Below are 14,681 nucleotides of genomic sequence, written 5' to 3'. Positions count from 1 at the left end.
GTGAACCTGTGACTGGAAAAACTGCACTGATCTTAGGTTCAGGTCCTTAAATGAGAGCAACTATAGCACCTATTAAAGGCTCATACACAGAAGGGGAGAAGTAGGGGTTGGAGAGAAAGGGAGGAGGGGAGCAGATCAGATTCAGACATGATCCACTCTCCTTGTAGATTTGTCCATCTTCAAAGTTGTACAGCTAATGAAGAATAATTATCACTTATTAATTTTGCATTATCTTAGCAATTGCAACTCAATAACAGCATATGTCACAAGGCTTCTCTTAGATAAAAAGGAGAAAATTCTCTTGACTGCAGTGCCAGAGGCACTGAGCATTAATTCAGCACCTGAGCATTAATCTCAAGGAAAAAACTCCAAGACACCCATGTTGCACGAGAGTGAAAAGGTGCCATAACTTCCAGGGTATTTTTTGGTCTCATCAGCTACACCTGGGACTAAACATTACATCTTCAGCAGCATCTCTGCAAAAACTCTTTTAGAAGAAGCTGAACTTTATTTGCCTAATTTTTGAGAATTATCCCTTCAAATTAGTGATGATACAAATTTTGCTCAAAACTAAAATGACATATGTATCAGAGGAATATTTCTTTCTTCATTATATGAATACTTTACAAGAGCTAAATAAACCCCAACTTACAAATATTGAGTGGGAAAACCAATGAAACTAATGGTTTCATTAGTGCTCCTTTAAAAGAGACCAATGGCTATTTATTATTGACATTTGACTGAGCAGCAAAAACAAAATCCCTAACTTTTGGCGGTTGCATGTCCTGCTCTCTTAAAAAAATTTCACAAACATTGCCTTAAAGAGTTAAACATGCCTGAAGCCCAAAATGGCAGTGAGGCTGAAGGCAGGCAGTTATCCTAAAGCCAGGGCTCGTAAGTCACTGAGGAAGCTGTACCAAGGAAGAGGAATGAAGCTTGGTATTAGTTTCTAAGTAACAGAATAAAAACTATGTGGTTAAATTTGCTTTAAATGCTGCACAGATCTTTCCAAAGGCCTGCAATTACTGCCCAAATGCTAATTTTGCGAACACTTTCAAACTATGTAAAAAACCTTCATCATATAAAGCAAACTAACTCATGCTTTCCCTCTCCTACTCTGTGCAAACAGAAAGCTGCTACTGCAGAGTACAGAAACAGAACATCAGAATCTGAAGAAAGCCACAGCTCTGCTATGATAAAGTACTGTTTACAAACATTTATCTACCAAAAAAGGATCCAGAATTCCAGACCACAGTGAAGAATTTACCACAAACTAGAAATTAGCCATATCTGCTGAAGTGAAATAAAAGTATTACCCACCATCACGGCACTCATTCACATAGTTTCAATCTATCTAAAGGCACAGCCCCTGTAAATCCAGCATCAGAGCACCTAGTACTAGAACAGAAAATAGTTTGCACCCAAGCACAGAAAACATGCTGCATGATGAAGGAGAACACAAATGCCTGCTGACATTAAGTTATTAAGCACATCTCTGTTCAAACCCTGTCCAACATGACCACAGAAAGCCCCCCAAAGCCAGCAGCCCTAGTTCAGCACAGGACATGCAGGCAGCGCTGCCCTGCAACACCCACACAGCCACACAAAGCAAAGCCCACAGTCCCTGGCACTGCAAACCCACTCCATCCCTCCACTTCCTTGAGAAACAACAACAAAAATCATGCAGCCCTGACACTGCTCCCGGGCTGGAGGCTGTGTCTCTCCCAGCAGAAGCTGCAAAGCTTCAGCTCCGGGTGAGCCCGGGGGAGCGGTGCCTGCTGCAATATCCCAGCACTTACTGCATTGCTTTTCAGCGGAGCGACAGGGGCTGCTCTTCCCGGGCACACATGGCTCGCTCAGCCGAGGGGATCTGTTCAGCACAATTCAGCTCCAAAGTCTCTGCATGTGGAGGGAATTGCCCGTGCTCGGTGCTGGGGGTTTCTGGCTGCAGTGCCTGCTCACCCTATCCATTGCCTCTGGTGTATGCTAAGTAAGCAATCCCCTGGGTCTTCATAAGGAAAGGATGAAGAGTCACAGCTTTGGAGAGCAGATAAGGTGTTCTGCCGAGAGCCTCTGTGCTTCCATGGCATTTTAAAGGCAAAGGGGCTGGGGATGCTTCATCTTGCTTTACAGTTCTGTATCGTGCAAGTTGTTGTATTCTGCAACTTACAGTGGAATTCTCAGCCAAACACTAATTTATATGTTTCAGAAAGAGCTCAAATTAACAATAGATATTCAAGCCATTGCATTTTTAAATGTTGAGGAACGCACTCTACCTATTGAACTAAATTTTCTGCTTTTCAGAAGTACAAGTGAAGGGGAGGGGTTTCCTAGCTCTGAAATGCACTGTACCAGCCCTGCTGGATACAGTAAAAACTAGTAGCCTAAAACTTCATGGATTAACATCTCGGATTTAACAGGCTCCAAGCATTGCTCTAGTCTTGAAGGAGGGACTGTCACCCTTGTCCTCTGTCTGCAGAGTGTTTGTCACTTATGGGGGATCCTGCATGCAGATGGGGCAGAATTAATGAGCAGTAATAATAAAAAGGCGGAATGACCAGGAGCCACAGTGCCACTAATTTCTCGTTAGGGACCCTAATTTTTCCTGTACTGTACTGAAATGTTTGACTCAGTGCCTTTGGGAAGCCGTGGGGGAATTGCACTTGCTCTCCCCATAACCAGCTGGAGGGAGCGGATTTGTGAAGCTGAACCACTGCCTGCTCCAACCCTGACCTTCAAAGGGGCTCTCAGGAGAAAAGCCCCATTTTGGGGCCGTGCTTACCTGTTACCCAGGCCTCCTGCAAATGCTAATTGTGCCTAACCATGTGTGGCAAATCCGTGAAAACAAATACATTGCAGTCCTGCGGGCAAAAATGGGGATATATTTCTACATAGGCACCCCCAATAGATAACACAGCAATCATTAATAAACATTTTCTGAGACCAGGTGCTGTGTAAGGTGTTGATTCACTCATCCCCCAGGGCTCTTGGGCAGGGGAGATTTTCTCTGCCACTGATGGGGGCATTAAGATATCAGGAGAAGAGCAGCAGCTTTTGGTTGGTGAGGAAAGGTTTTGAGCCCCTTAGCAAAGGCTTTGAGCATCCCCAGGGGCTGATTATCCTTTCAGATAGCACAGGGAAATCCCAGCAACCAAAACAGTGTGGCTAATAAATTTTTCAGGATTATTAATTGGATTCTTTAGAAAAAGGGCAGTCAAGGACAGGCATCTAGAAAGAGCCCATTTCCCCTTTGAAAAGTGTTTTATTAGCTGGACTTCAGTTTCTTCTGGAATTCCTATATAAATGCAGGTTTCTATGATATCTGTCAGCATCATTGGTCCTGTACCTATTGTTTTCTGTGCTATAATTTCTGCCTGTGAAAATGCCAAAAATACTCAGTCTTCCTGGCTGACAGATGTTGCTGGGAAGGTGCTGCTTTGCACTTTCACAAAAATAACACCTAGGAGGAGAGGGGAAACCAGCACATATCAGTGTCAGTGCCAGTGGATTCCTATGAAATGAGAAGACAAAGCTTTAGTAGTAACATTGACTTTTTTTTTCTCACTCTTGTTCTCACAACTGTGTTTAGCACCTCAAGGTAACAAATTTGTCGAGTCATAGAAAGCAAAATCCAACAAAGCTGCCTTGAATGTTAAGTTTGTTTTGTATAGTAATTATGTATTATGTGTGTGTCTTTACTTTTAAAATGCAGACAAGGAGCAGTTCCTGTCCCAGGGAGTGTCCAGTCAAGTCAGACAAAAAGATGTAACAAGCAGGACTGCCAGGTGAGAGCCTTGTTGTAATCAAAGCAGGAAAACCTGGATGGATCTGGGAGCTGCAGTATTGGTAGCAGAAACAATTAACTCACACTGAAGGTTCTCAGCCTTTATAGGACCCTGTAGAAAGGTGCTCCAATATTCCTCTTTACTCCTGCCTCACCCTTTTGGAGTATATTGATCCTTCAAGTCCATTTATTTCCCTTGGTTGGGGATAAGCTATAATGGATTTCTTTAAAGTATGAGTTGGACAGAAATAATCAAGTCAGCACCATAATTAGGTGTGGCCCCTCTCAGCATTCCAGGAAACACCAGCCCTGGCCACGGGCAGATAAGCAGTTATTCTAACAAGCATAATAATCTCGTGTTCTGGAGCTGTGGTGAGGGAAGGAATATAGATTCCAGTGGATCATTTTCCTTTGGTTTTCTGGGCTCCTTGCCTCAGTTCAATAACGCAGGAACTCTGCTATGCTAACACATCACTTCACTTTCTGTTGGTAACAGTATTTTAAACCCTGAAAACAAAGAACCAGGCACCTGATTTACTGGGGAGAGGCACAAAGCATGACAGCATGGACTCAAAGCCTCCAGGAGACACTGAAAACCTAAAAGCACCATCGTGCCCTCACGCAGAAACCCCTCAAAACAAAAAGAAACACAAAACTCTCTTTGCAGTAGTTTCAATAAAAAGCAAATATGTTGTAAAAGAACTCTCCCGTTTAAGGACAGACCAATAAATAGCCTGGAAGTGTGGGGCTGTCAGGCTGTTGTTGTGTAGGGAGGTACCAGTGTCTAAGAAGATGATTTAACTGAGGAGCTTTTGCTAGCCAGCTGGAGAGCATATTGTATTTGCAAACTGCAATAAAGGAGAATTGAATTTTAACCTTCCTGCTAGAGAAATATAAAGGTTTATAATTGACTCTGGACGTGCAATATTGAAGAGAGCCATATAGTGCAGAGTGCTTGTCTGTGAGAAAAATAAACCAGTTCAGGTATGAATTTATGTTTGTTGTAAATTTATTTATTTATTTGTCATAAATATAGAAATATTTATATAGTAACAGTATAGCTGTGTCAAGAACAGGCTCTGTATGCTTAAAAAAAACTGGGAACAGTCTGAATTAGTGTTACAGTTTAATTGTGGCTGCATGGAGTAGCCCTAGGAATATCCTGGCATAACTTGTGGTAGTTACTGTACAGCAGGGTGAAGAGCATGGCCTGCACAGAGGGAAGCTGAGCTGCAGGCAATCAATGTCTCCAGGAAGATCACCTTGCCACTCTTCTTTCAGCTGGGCAAGAGAAAAATTGGGGGAAAGACACTGAGCAAAGGCTGCTCAAGTCACTTGAGCCTTCAGAGGACTCAGAGCGTACAACTTCAGGTTATAAAAAGCTTAGAGTGTTCTGTGCCTCCTTCCAAAGTTAGCCAAAAGATCATCCTTTTTCCTCAGATATTTAAATAAACTGTAATTCAAATTTGAGTTATTCTCTTGCTTTGTCATCTTTCAGCTGGCTCTATGGTCAGCTGCTCACTGCAACCTATAGAAATCAAGGACTAGAATAAGGACTTCCTCACTACACATCTCGTGACAGGAATTAGAGGGAAATCTGCCTGATATCGTGTCCTAGAAGAGAAATAGTTATAAAAAGTAGACATTTGCACATTAAGGGTTAGGACAATATTAATTTCTTTTATGTGTGAGACCAAATTTGCATCCACACTGAATTAACTTGTCACAGTTAAATTGTGTTTAATGTGTGAGAGGGACACTGTTTCCTGCCTTTAGTGCTGATGATCTGTATTTTATTATTCCAGAATAATTTAACCTAAGATGAAAGACAAACACCTTAATTTTCAACATAAGCATATAGTTACAAACAAATAATTTAGGAATCTACTTATTTCAGATGAATTGTCCTGAATATGTCTACATAGTCAGACCCTGTAAAGGTGAATGCATGGGAATTATGCTTGTCTCCTCTAGCAGGACATTCCCAAATCTTTCTTAAACTGATTTCATTGTATTCCATTTGAGATATTACAGTTCTTTAAGACGAGGAGAAAAAGGAACTGAGTATTTAGCCAGCAAAACATCTCATTTGAATTAGAGACGTGCTTTCTAATTTAATGGGACACTTAACTGTGGGCATCAATATCTTAATTAACTTATATTTTTCTCTTAAATTAGCAGATTCCATACTGTTCTATAATCTGTTTCAGCTTTTCTTCTTTAGTTTCTCTGGGTGCTTGTACTCCTACTGTGCAAATAAAATGCATTATTTAATTCACAGCTTTTCATCCCTAAGGTTCTTCTGTTAAACCCATGAGTTCAACTTTACTCTCCTTACTCTTTCTATGCAGTTATTCTCTCTGAGGTCAAGAATTAGGAGAAATCCTCCTGTCACACAAATCCATGTATGTCTCCAGTAAAACTGAAAGTGGGATCATGGACTTTGAACCTGATCTAATGGAATATTTAAGATCTATTTACATAAATTGTAGTCTCTGTGCCCAAAGTTGCATTAGATCCTTCACGGTTGATGAGAGGGCAGGCCCAGCCCTAAAAAATCCTTCAGTTTGGAGAAGATATGTGCCCTGAGAGGATGTGCTCTGGAGCCGTGGGAAGCTGTGGTTTTGTATTTCAGGACAAGAGGAAAAAGAGCAGAAAGGAAAGCAGATGATGTGAACAGAGAGGTATGCAGACAGCCCTGATTGTTCATGAGATCAGAGAATGTATTTTCTCCAAACGCATTCTGCATTTGGATCTTGCCACTGGAATTTTTGGGGAACTGCCTCTGAAGGATCATGTGTTCATTTTGGAGGTGGTTTTGACTTGAAGAGAGACAGTGATAGGCTGAAGGGGGGGCTACATAGTGAAGGTTTGATTTTGCCAACATGTGAGGCAGTTGGTGCTACTGAGAGCCCTGAACAGCAGCTGAGGAGAGGGCTGGGGGTGTGGATATGGATATGCTGAAAATAAAAACGAAAGTCAGACCTGGAGTGTGTGAACAAACTCCAGCTATCCCAGATTATGCCAGGACAGAGGCTGGAAATTCACAACCCTGATACAGGTCATGGGATGAAGCCAGGACAGGCCACTGGTCTCTTCCTGTTCTTCTGTGATAGTTATTCCCTGCACAGCAGGGAGAGAAAATGAAAATTCTTTCCCATTTGAACAGTATTAATTCTACCTATCAAGCTCCCTTTGGTATTGAAACTTCTGAGGAATAAAACAAATTATTTTATGTAGCCAGTCCCCAAAAGCCTCCAAGAGAATAAAAATTGAATGGGATCATCAGGGAAATATTTTTTTCTCTTTCTCCTATGTCTTTGGGAAAATGTATGATCTGATGAGCTCCTTATCTGTGCATCTTTATTCTTATTCTCCTCAGAGCTGAAGTCAAACATTCAAAAGCCTGGGTCAAAAGAATTGCAATAGCAAAGAAAGTAATCTGGCTGAAAATGAAGGAGTTAGCAAAATGGGGTTTTTATGCAGCCAGCTTCTACAAAGAGAAAGGCAAGTGCAGTGCCTCTGCTGTCCCATTAATGTTCTCCTGACTTAATTTAGTCAGGAGCTGGGATAAGAGAGGAGTTCAGGTCTGAGGGTCCAGAATGTTCTCTGAAGCTGTCTGACATGCTGATGGTTGTCTTGGGCCAGTAATGCTTTGAAGGATCTACTAAGAAATATTTATATATGTGTATATTATATATACACACATATCATATAATTACAATATTATAGATTCTATTCTATTCTATTCTATTCGTTTTTAATATATAATATGTGAGTCACATTAATGGCCAGTGTTGAACCAGGGCAGAACTGGGCTGCTCTTGCCTTTACTGTCTGTGTGTGGTGGGGCTGGGAGCGCTGAGCAGAGAGTTAATGAGCCCTCCTGAAAGCAGAGAGCTCCTGCTGCGTTGCAAAAAAATGTGCTCAGTCTCTCAGTGGAACAGCCAAAATGAGTGTGGTTCCTGCTCTGGGAGGTTGGTGACCTGGCACTTGATGTTACAGTGATGGGAAGGACTCATCTGCCATCTCAGATGGTGTCTGTGGGCAGACACTGACTGTTAGATTTGTTTCAACACATGCATTTTAGCTTATTAGCTAATGTCTGAATACATCAAGTAGTTAATAGCTGGGTGTGAATCTGTTTTTAATGCTTTGTATTAAGCAACAACTTAAAACTTGTGAATTAAGATGTCTAGGGAGCAAAACTAAATAAAAAAATAATTACAGCAAGTTAGAGCTTCTTAAGAGATGGGAAGAATCTCAAACCAAAACTAGGTTATTAAAGGATGGATCATAAGACTGTGGGTAATGGGGTCATACATTATGTGAGGCTCCCTTCAAGTGTTTGCCATTGTCCATGGCATGTATCCCTTGGAACAGCATGCAGGTAAAAATGCATCATATCTGGAATGTGTAAGTCATAGATGAGGAATAACAGCTATGAACGATCTCATTCAGCTGGGCATAATTTTCAGATTATGTTGTTGTTACTCAGCATCACAAGACATTTATGACCGGAGAATCAAATTGAAAATATGGACTTGGAACACAAAATGGTTCATCATGCCAAATGCAAGCTGGTTGTTTTTTGGATTTTTTTTCTAGAGAGCAAATCATGCATTCCTGCCATGGATGCTTTGGGGTTTCTTTGCAGGAAGAAGGCATCTCGATGCAGTTCAGAGAACTGCAGGGAAAATGTCTTCAAACAGAAACCTTCCAGTATGTCCTATTGTCAAAGGGAATATCTAAAAACCTAGGATGCAAATGGAGAAACCATAAACCCCAAACTGACTGGTTGTTTTGGAATGCTCTTCAGTGGATGGGGTGCTCCTCAGGGAGTGGAATGGCCTTGACTTAGTGAGCTGAGAGTGATGGGCTTTGGGTAGGACATGTCTCTGCTTTGCTGTCATAGTCCTGTTTCTTCTGAAGAGCATTTTTTTTTTGTCCTCTAAAAGGCTGCACTTAATGCTCCCAGCTTTTTTCATTAGGCAAAATAATTTTCCAAGCTTATCCTCTGTGATTTCCAAGGGGTGCAGTAAAACAGTATGCCAAGCCCAATTTAGATAAGAACTATTATCTCTGAGGTTTTCTAGCTGATGTGCTTGGTAAGATACTTAAATTGCACCTGTGGGTTTATTATCCAGCCACACCACAAACCTCACTGTGGGCCTGAGATGAAGCTGCATGAATAGGATTTATATCTCACTCTTGTACCCATTATATATTAGTCTGTTCTATAAGTCAGTGCTTGATTTGCCACAAATGATCAGCTCTGATTAGAGCTGCAGATGTAGAAGGAAGAGTAAAGTTACCTCTGTATCTTGATTTACCTGTATCTTCTTATAAAACATCACAGCCTTAAAAATTACCAGGCAGTGTAGGGGAAAGCTGCATGAAGATAATGAAGAGTTTTCTGAGAAATTCAGCTCATTCATTAGGACTTCATTCATTGCACTGTCATAGCAAAAGATGCAAGAAAAGTTTCAGTTATTAGTTCAAATAAAATCAGCTCAGCTGGGGAACAAAATAAATCAACCTCAGGCCTCAGGCATATGACAAACAACAATTCCAGTTGAGACCTCCATTTCTTTCTGATGAGACTGTCAAACATTATTAAAAAATCATGAACACAATTTTTTTTCTGTAAACAAAGAACACTTCATTATAATATCTGCCTGCTGATCTTCCATGCCAGCATATATCAGCAATGAAAATTAAATGCCTTTCCTTGAAAAATGAAACAGAAAATAAAATTAACTGAATGTAGGTTTTTCTACATACTTAGAAAGTCCTGGTTATATTGCCTGTATATTTAATCTGTTGCAACCATCTTTTTAAATCAAAATAAATCTCCATCTCTCTTTTCTGTTTTAGAAAAAAACTCTGCTCCAGTAAAAGTGAGCTCAATTATAACAGTTCATTACAGCAAACAAAAAACTCAGTTCCCCAGAGAAAAATAACATTAAGAATGATGAGTTGTTTGCTGTTTTATGACCAAGTGTCTGTGAATGGCTCAGTACTGAACAAATTCCTTTTAATTTTTGCTCATATTGGAATTATCTGTCCTTTACTAAAATAGCTTTTAGATCTCTGCCACAAGTTGAAAGACCAGAAACCAAACCTAGATCTCAGCCTTGTTATTGTAACACAATTGTTTTAGGCTTCTGAGCTTTTAGTTTTTTAGTGACCTGCAGCTTTGTTCCACATTTGAAAATAGAAGTGATGTTTGTTACCTATTTAGTGCTGCTAAGTATTTCAGCGTAATGAAAAGACAGAGTCCAGAAAATCTGAGTCCTATCTCAGTGTGTGTGAGCCTGTTCTGCACCACAGTAGCCATTCCAATGTGACTGATGGAAATCTTCATAGGAATCCCTTCACGCACTTTCCCATTCACTATTCAGCTAAAAAAGGGAATCAGAGCTTGTTCTGACCTTTCTGAAGGAGCCTTTCCCATTGGTAATAACGAGTTTTCTTTTTTTCTGCTATGATGAGTAGCATCCACACTGATGGATTTTTTTCATCATCTGACAGGGAAAAGAGAATGAATTTCTCTCAATGAATCCCATTGTCTAGGATAATGTGAAGACATAGGACTGACTTAAAGGCATCCCAAAATCTGTTTCCACATCCTATCCCAAATCTTTCTCAAGAGAAAGCCTTCAAAGGCTGGAAGAGGACTTTTCCCTGCCATAGATCAGTGCACAGAAATGGTCCTGAAGCTCCACAAGCGCTGGAATTCTCATCCATCTCTTTTGTTCCAAGACAGCCCTGAACAGGGCAAACACCTGAGGCTTCCAGCTGTACCAGTGCCAGGGGTCAGTGTTGGACCTTCTGGGGGCCAGAGGATGAGCAAGCCCTGGCAGCTGGCTGCGTGGGAGCCAAACTCCATCCCTTCTCCATCAGGAGAGTCAGGCTCCATCCCTCCAAACGCCGCTGTGCTCACACATCCACACCGCGTCTCACACTCACCCACTCGCTCTCCAGTGGGTTAACACTGACGTCCCTCTTGGAAACAACGTGTTCTCCAGAAGCTCATGACTGAGATGTGTGGCTGCTCACAAATATCAGCATGCTGAATGCTCTTCCTGCATTGCAAAGGAACATTTCCTAACCCTGCAACGGGATACTGCATTTTGTCTAGCAGTTGGATGCTTTGTCTGGGTGGATTCTGTAGCGGCTCCAAAAGTTTCTTACAAAGTGCCAAAAAACTCCTGCTGTTGCAATTCCACCTCAGTGCTAAATTTGGAGAAAAGTGTTATCCTTGCACCAAGAATGAAGAGAGCCCCAGGTGTTAGTGGAAGTTGACTCCAGATGGATCCAGGCTACTCAAGGAAGGCTTTCTCCCAGTGTCACCCTGTTAGCACAGGCACACAGGGGACACAGGCAGGGTTTCCAAAAACACAAAATATTTTAATTCAGTGTTGTGTGGACCTGGACAGGGTGGAATCAATGACAGTTGGTGCAGCCTCATCTCCTCTTTCATTCACACTGCAGATTTCTGTATCATCATATCAGAGGTGTTCAGCATACTGGCTGATAAAGGATATCTGATAAATATGATATACACACCGATTGCAGCTAAACTTTTCCAGAAAAATGAAAATAGATTTGTAAGTTATTTTTCTTCTTCCAAGCATTTATGCTAATTTCCTTATTTTTTTAAGTCTTAATGGTAACTAGCAGAAGTGGGGAATTAGGCAAACAAGTAAGATGCAGTGTTTTCTGTTTTCAGTGCATTGCTCTACCCACAAATAGTGTATTTTAGGAAGTCTTGAAAAATATTTTCCATTTTCTCTCAGGAATTCCCACCACTTTTTAAAAGGAATATAAACAAATTAAGAAACCTCAGGCAATGTTGCAAAAAACATTCTTTGTATAAAATGGTTTATAAAAAGATGTGGTATGAAAATATGAGTTGGAGGGGAGGAGAAAAGAAAGATAAGGAAACAGATGTGTTGGAAAGCTAGAAAATATTAAACAAAGGGACAATTTTAGCAAGCGAATGCACAAAGCATGAAATATGTGCTTGCTAGGAATTTTTGGAAGAAACTTGTTCATACAATAATACCTCAGGTGGCGACTCACCTACTCCCTCACTTCCCTATTCATGTGAATAGCTGAGAAAACCTACAAAGGAGAGCAAATTCAGCAGGCAGAGACTGCAGCACAGAAACCTGTTCCACTGCTGACCTAACCTATAAATCTGGGAATTGTTAGTACAACGTTCTAGATAGCTAATCCTAACTCCTGTGGTTTGGAGAACCAGGGGAATTAAGTGCACTGCTTTTCATGAAGAGTTTATGTGCTTCAGACTGTGCATGTGAAGATTATTTATAGAGTTAAGTCCAAGAAAGCTGTTTAGTCTGGGAGAAGATGGAAACCAATGGACAACAAAACAGCGATCGAGACATGATACCTGGGGTAAACAACTTCAAGGGAGTTAAAATAACAATAATTCAATAATCAGCTGGGAAAATGCTGTTTTCCAAGCCTTGGGCAGTTACACAGCTGGCATGCTAAGTCTGAGAGCCTGGAGATCAAAAATAATATGCATCTTAAAAGGATTGTGTTGGAACAAGAAAGGGAGGAGTGAGCTGTGAGCAGATGCCTGGGGATGAGAGGAGGAGTCTGAAAAAGGAAGGGAATGCAGCTGAACCCAAAGGTGCAGGTAACTGAACAGGCAGGGAAAATGTGGGCTGAAACCACACTCCTGCAGAGATCTTATCTCAGCAGCAGGTGGAAGGAAGTCCTAGCACACCTGGGTACACAATAACCAGAAATACCTGATTACCACAGGGATTTGCACTGGTAACCTTGGTTTTCAGTGGAAGAGCTAAAACTGGAGTTGAAATTCCCTTGTAGCTTGGAATTCACCTTTTTGTGCTAATATTTCACTGAGCAAGCAAGACTGTTCTTTCCACATGGTGGAGAAATTTCTTGTCTACTGGAAAGGATCTGTAGAGTGCTAATATCTTTGTTCATCAAGGAACGTTCATCAACCACCACGTGTTGGCTGAGGTCCAATAATAACTGGTGTTTCTATCCATTATTGGAAAAACAAAAGTCTTTAAGATATGCTTAAGTAAGTATAATAATATATTTTGTTGAAACTGTCTAGAAAGAGAGTGCCTTTAAGTTGAACTTCTCTGGATAACACATTTTGTTTGAACATGATTGTGACACACTTTGTTTTCTCCTCCCTTTTCCTCTTTTTCCTTCCTCTAACACTGCTCCTATGCCATACATAGGGCACACTGAGCCCTTTGGTAAATTGTGATCATCCACATGCAGCACTTCCCTGAAGTCAGTGTCACATCTCCAAATTCACCTCCTGGCAATTATATTCAGAAACAATAAGATTTTCTACTGAAAACAAAAGCTTGTTGACACAACAGCATGTAAGTACAAGCACTGTTTGTGTGGGATGAGAGTTTGTGTTTGGAACGACTCTTTTATCTTTGAAGCCTTGAAAACCTTAATAAATATTTTGGAAGCTGTTTCCCTGACTGGGCTTTGTTTGGGATTTTTTTGAAATCCCATCATGCCTGCCTCCTACCCCATCCCACAGATTTGTGTTGTCTGTCTGCTATGGCTTGTCAGCCAAGCTTCAGGCTCCATGGATTGTCATTATCTTCATGTTTCAATGAGCTGCCCACCACATGCTACAAAAATATTTGCTATTAAACAACAATAACAGCTCATCCAAGTGGTATTCACTTAAGTATTGAGTTATTGCTTTTGAATTTGGAATCTCTTGTTCAGATCTTCAGGAAAATATTGAGTTTTCTGAGAGGAAATTCCTCTGCAGTAAACAGCCATAGCCCACAGCAGAACAGGGGCTACCAGATAGTGACATCCTCATTAGGCTGCTAAACTGTGTCAAATGATCAGCACTTTCTATTGAATATTTGATGAATATTGGAATAAACTTTGTATTTTTATGGGTGCTTCAAATTCTGCCAGTGGACATTGCCAATAGCCCAGTTTGCTGTGCAGCTGCCCACAGGCTCTTATGGTGTAGCTGAGTCTGTTCCCCCTCTCCTCCATGAAATGCACGTTGTGTTAGAGCCAAAGACCTGCCCCAGTTTGTGCCAGTGTGGGCTCCATGTCTAGGCCCACCCATGGAATAATGTCAGCATGGAACATTGAGCAGGGCAGGAGCTTGGGTTTTTCCATCTCTGTAGAGAGCTAGCTTGATGTCTCCGCTGAAGATGAAACTATGCAGCTCGTGCAGCAGGGGATTAGGAAGTCTATCAGAAATCCTGTGCCACTGAGTTTTCAGAGCAATGCACTATCCTTGTTCATCTGCCTCCTCAGAATTAACATCCACCTGAGCAACTCTGCACCTTGGCTAAGGGCCAAGCATGTTCTCAGCCCAAGGCAGGGAAAAGGAAGCTCAAAGACTTCTCCCAAGAAACTGCCACCACAGTGGAGGCATTGACAGCCTCGTAAAACCCATGGAAAGCCAGGTCTTAAATCATCACAGGTTTACAGCTTTGATTGTTACTCAACAGGATCCTAGCTGGAAGAAACATGGACATGGAAAAAGTGAGCCTTGAAGTGTGATTGAAAAAAAGGGATGGTATTAATGGCTGTGGCTCTGCAGAGTAGCCAGAGAGAGCCTTCTCTGACAGCTGCCCAGTGTGTGCAGGGAGTGGGCAGGGCTGTGGAGTCACCTGTGACTTTGGTACTTTAATTCTCAAATTAAGAATTTCATTCTCATGGCCCTGAAGCAGCCATGAGGCTCAGGGACCTTTTCCAGGAGGACAGACATTTGTGCAGGGCTGCAAACAGGGGAATGTCCTCTGCAGCACCAGTGGGTGCCAGCTCAAGGGTGTGGGAACTGGGAGCAGCACATCTGGTTTCAGGGCAGTTCATTGTGTTCTATCAAGAG

General features: G+C 41.5%; 1 protein-coding gene across 3 annotated transcripts in view; it reads right to left on the bottom strand.

Moving 5' to 3' along the window:
• CTXND1 (cortexin domain containing 1) overlaps positions 1-2,049 on the bottom strand; it is a 35,414-nt gene extending 33,365 nt beyond the window's left edge. For all 3 annotated transcript variants that reach the window (XR_008433303.1, XR_008433302.1, XM_053955191.1), the window contains exon 1: positions 1,800-2,049. The gene's annotated coding sequence lies outside the window, so the exon portion shown is untranslated. The remainder of the gene's footprint in view (positions 1-1,799) is intronic.
• Between the last annotated feature and the right edge of the window lie 12,632 nt (positions 2,050-14,681).

Source organism: Vidua chalybeata, chromosome 13 (genome assembly GCF_026979565.1).
Source record: "Vidua chalybeata isolate OUT-0048 chromosome 13, bVidCha1 merged haplotype, whole genome shotgun sequence".
NCBI lineage: Eukaryota > Metazoa > Chordata > Aves > Passeriformes > Viduidae > Vidua > Vidua chalybeata.
This window is presented reverse-complemented; position numbering and strand designations above follow the sequence as displayed.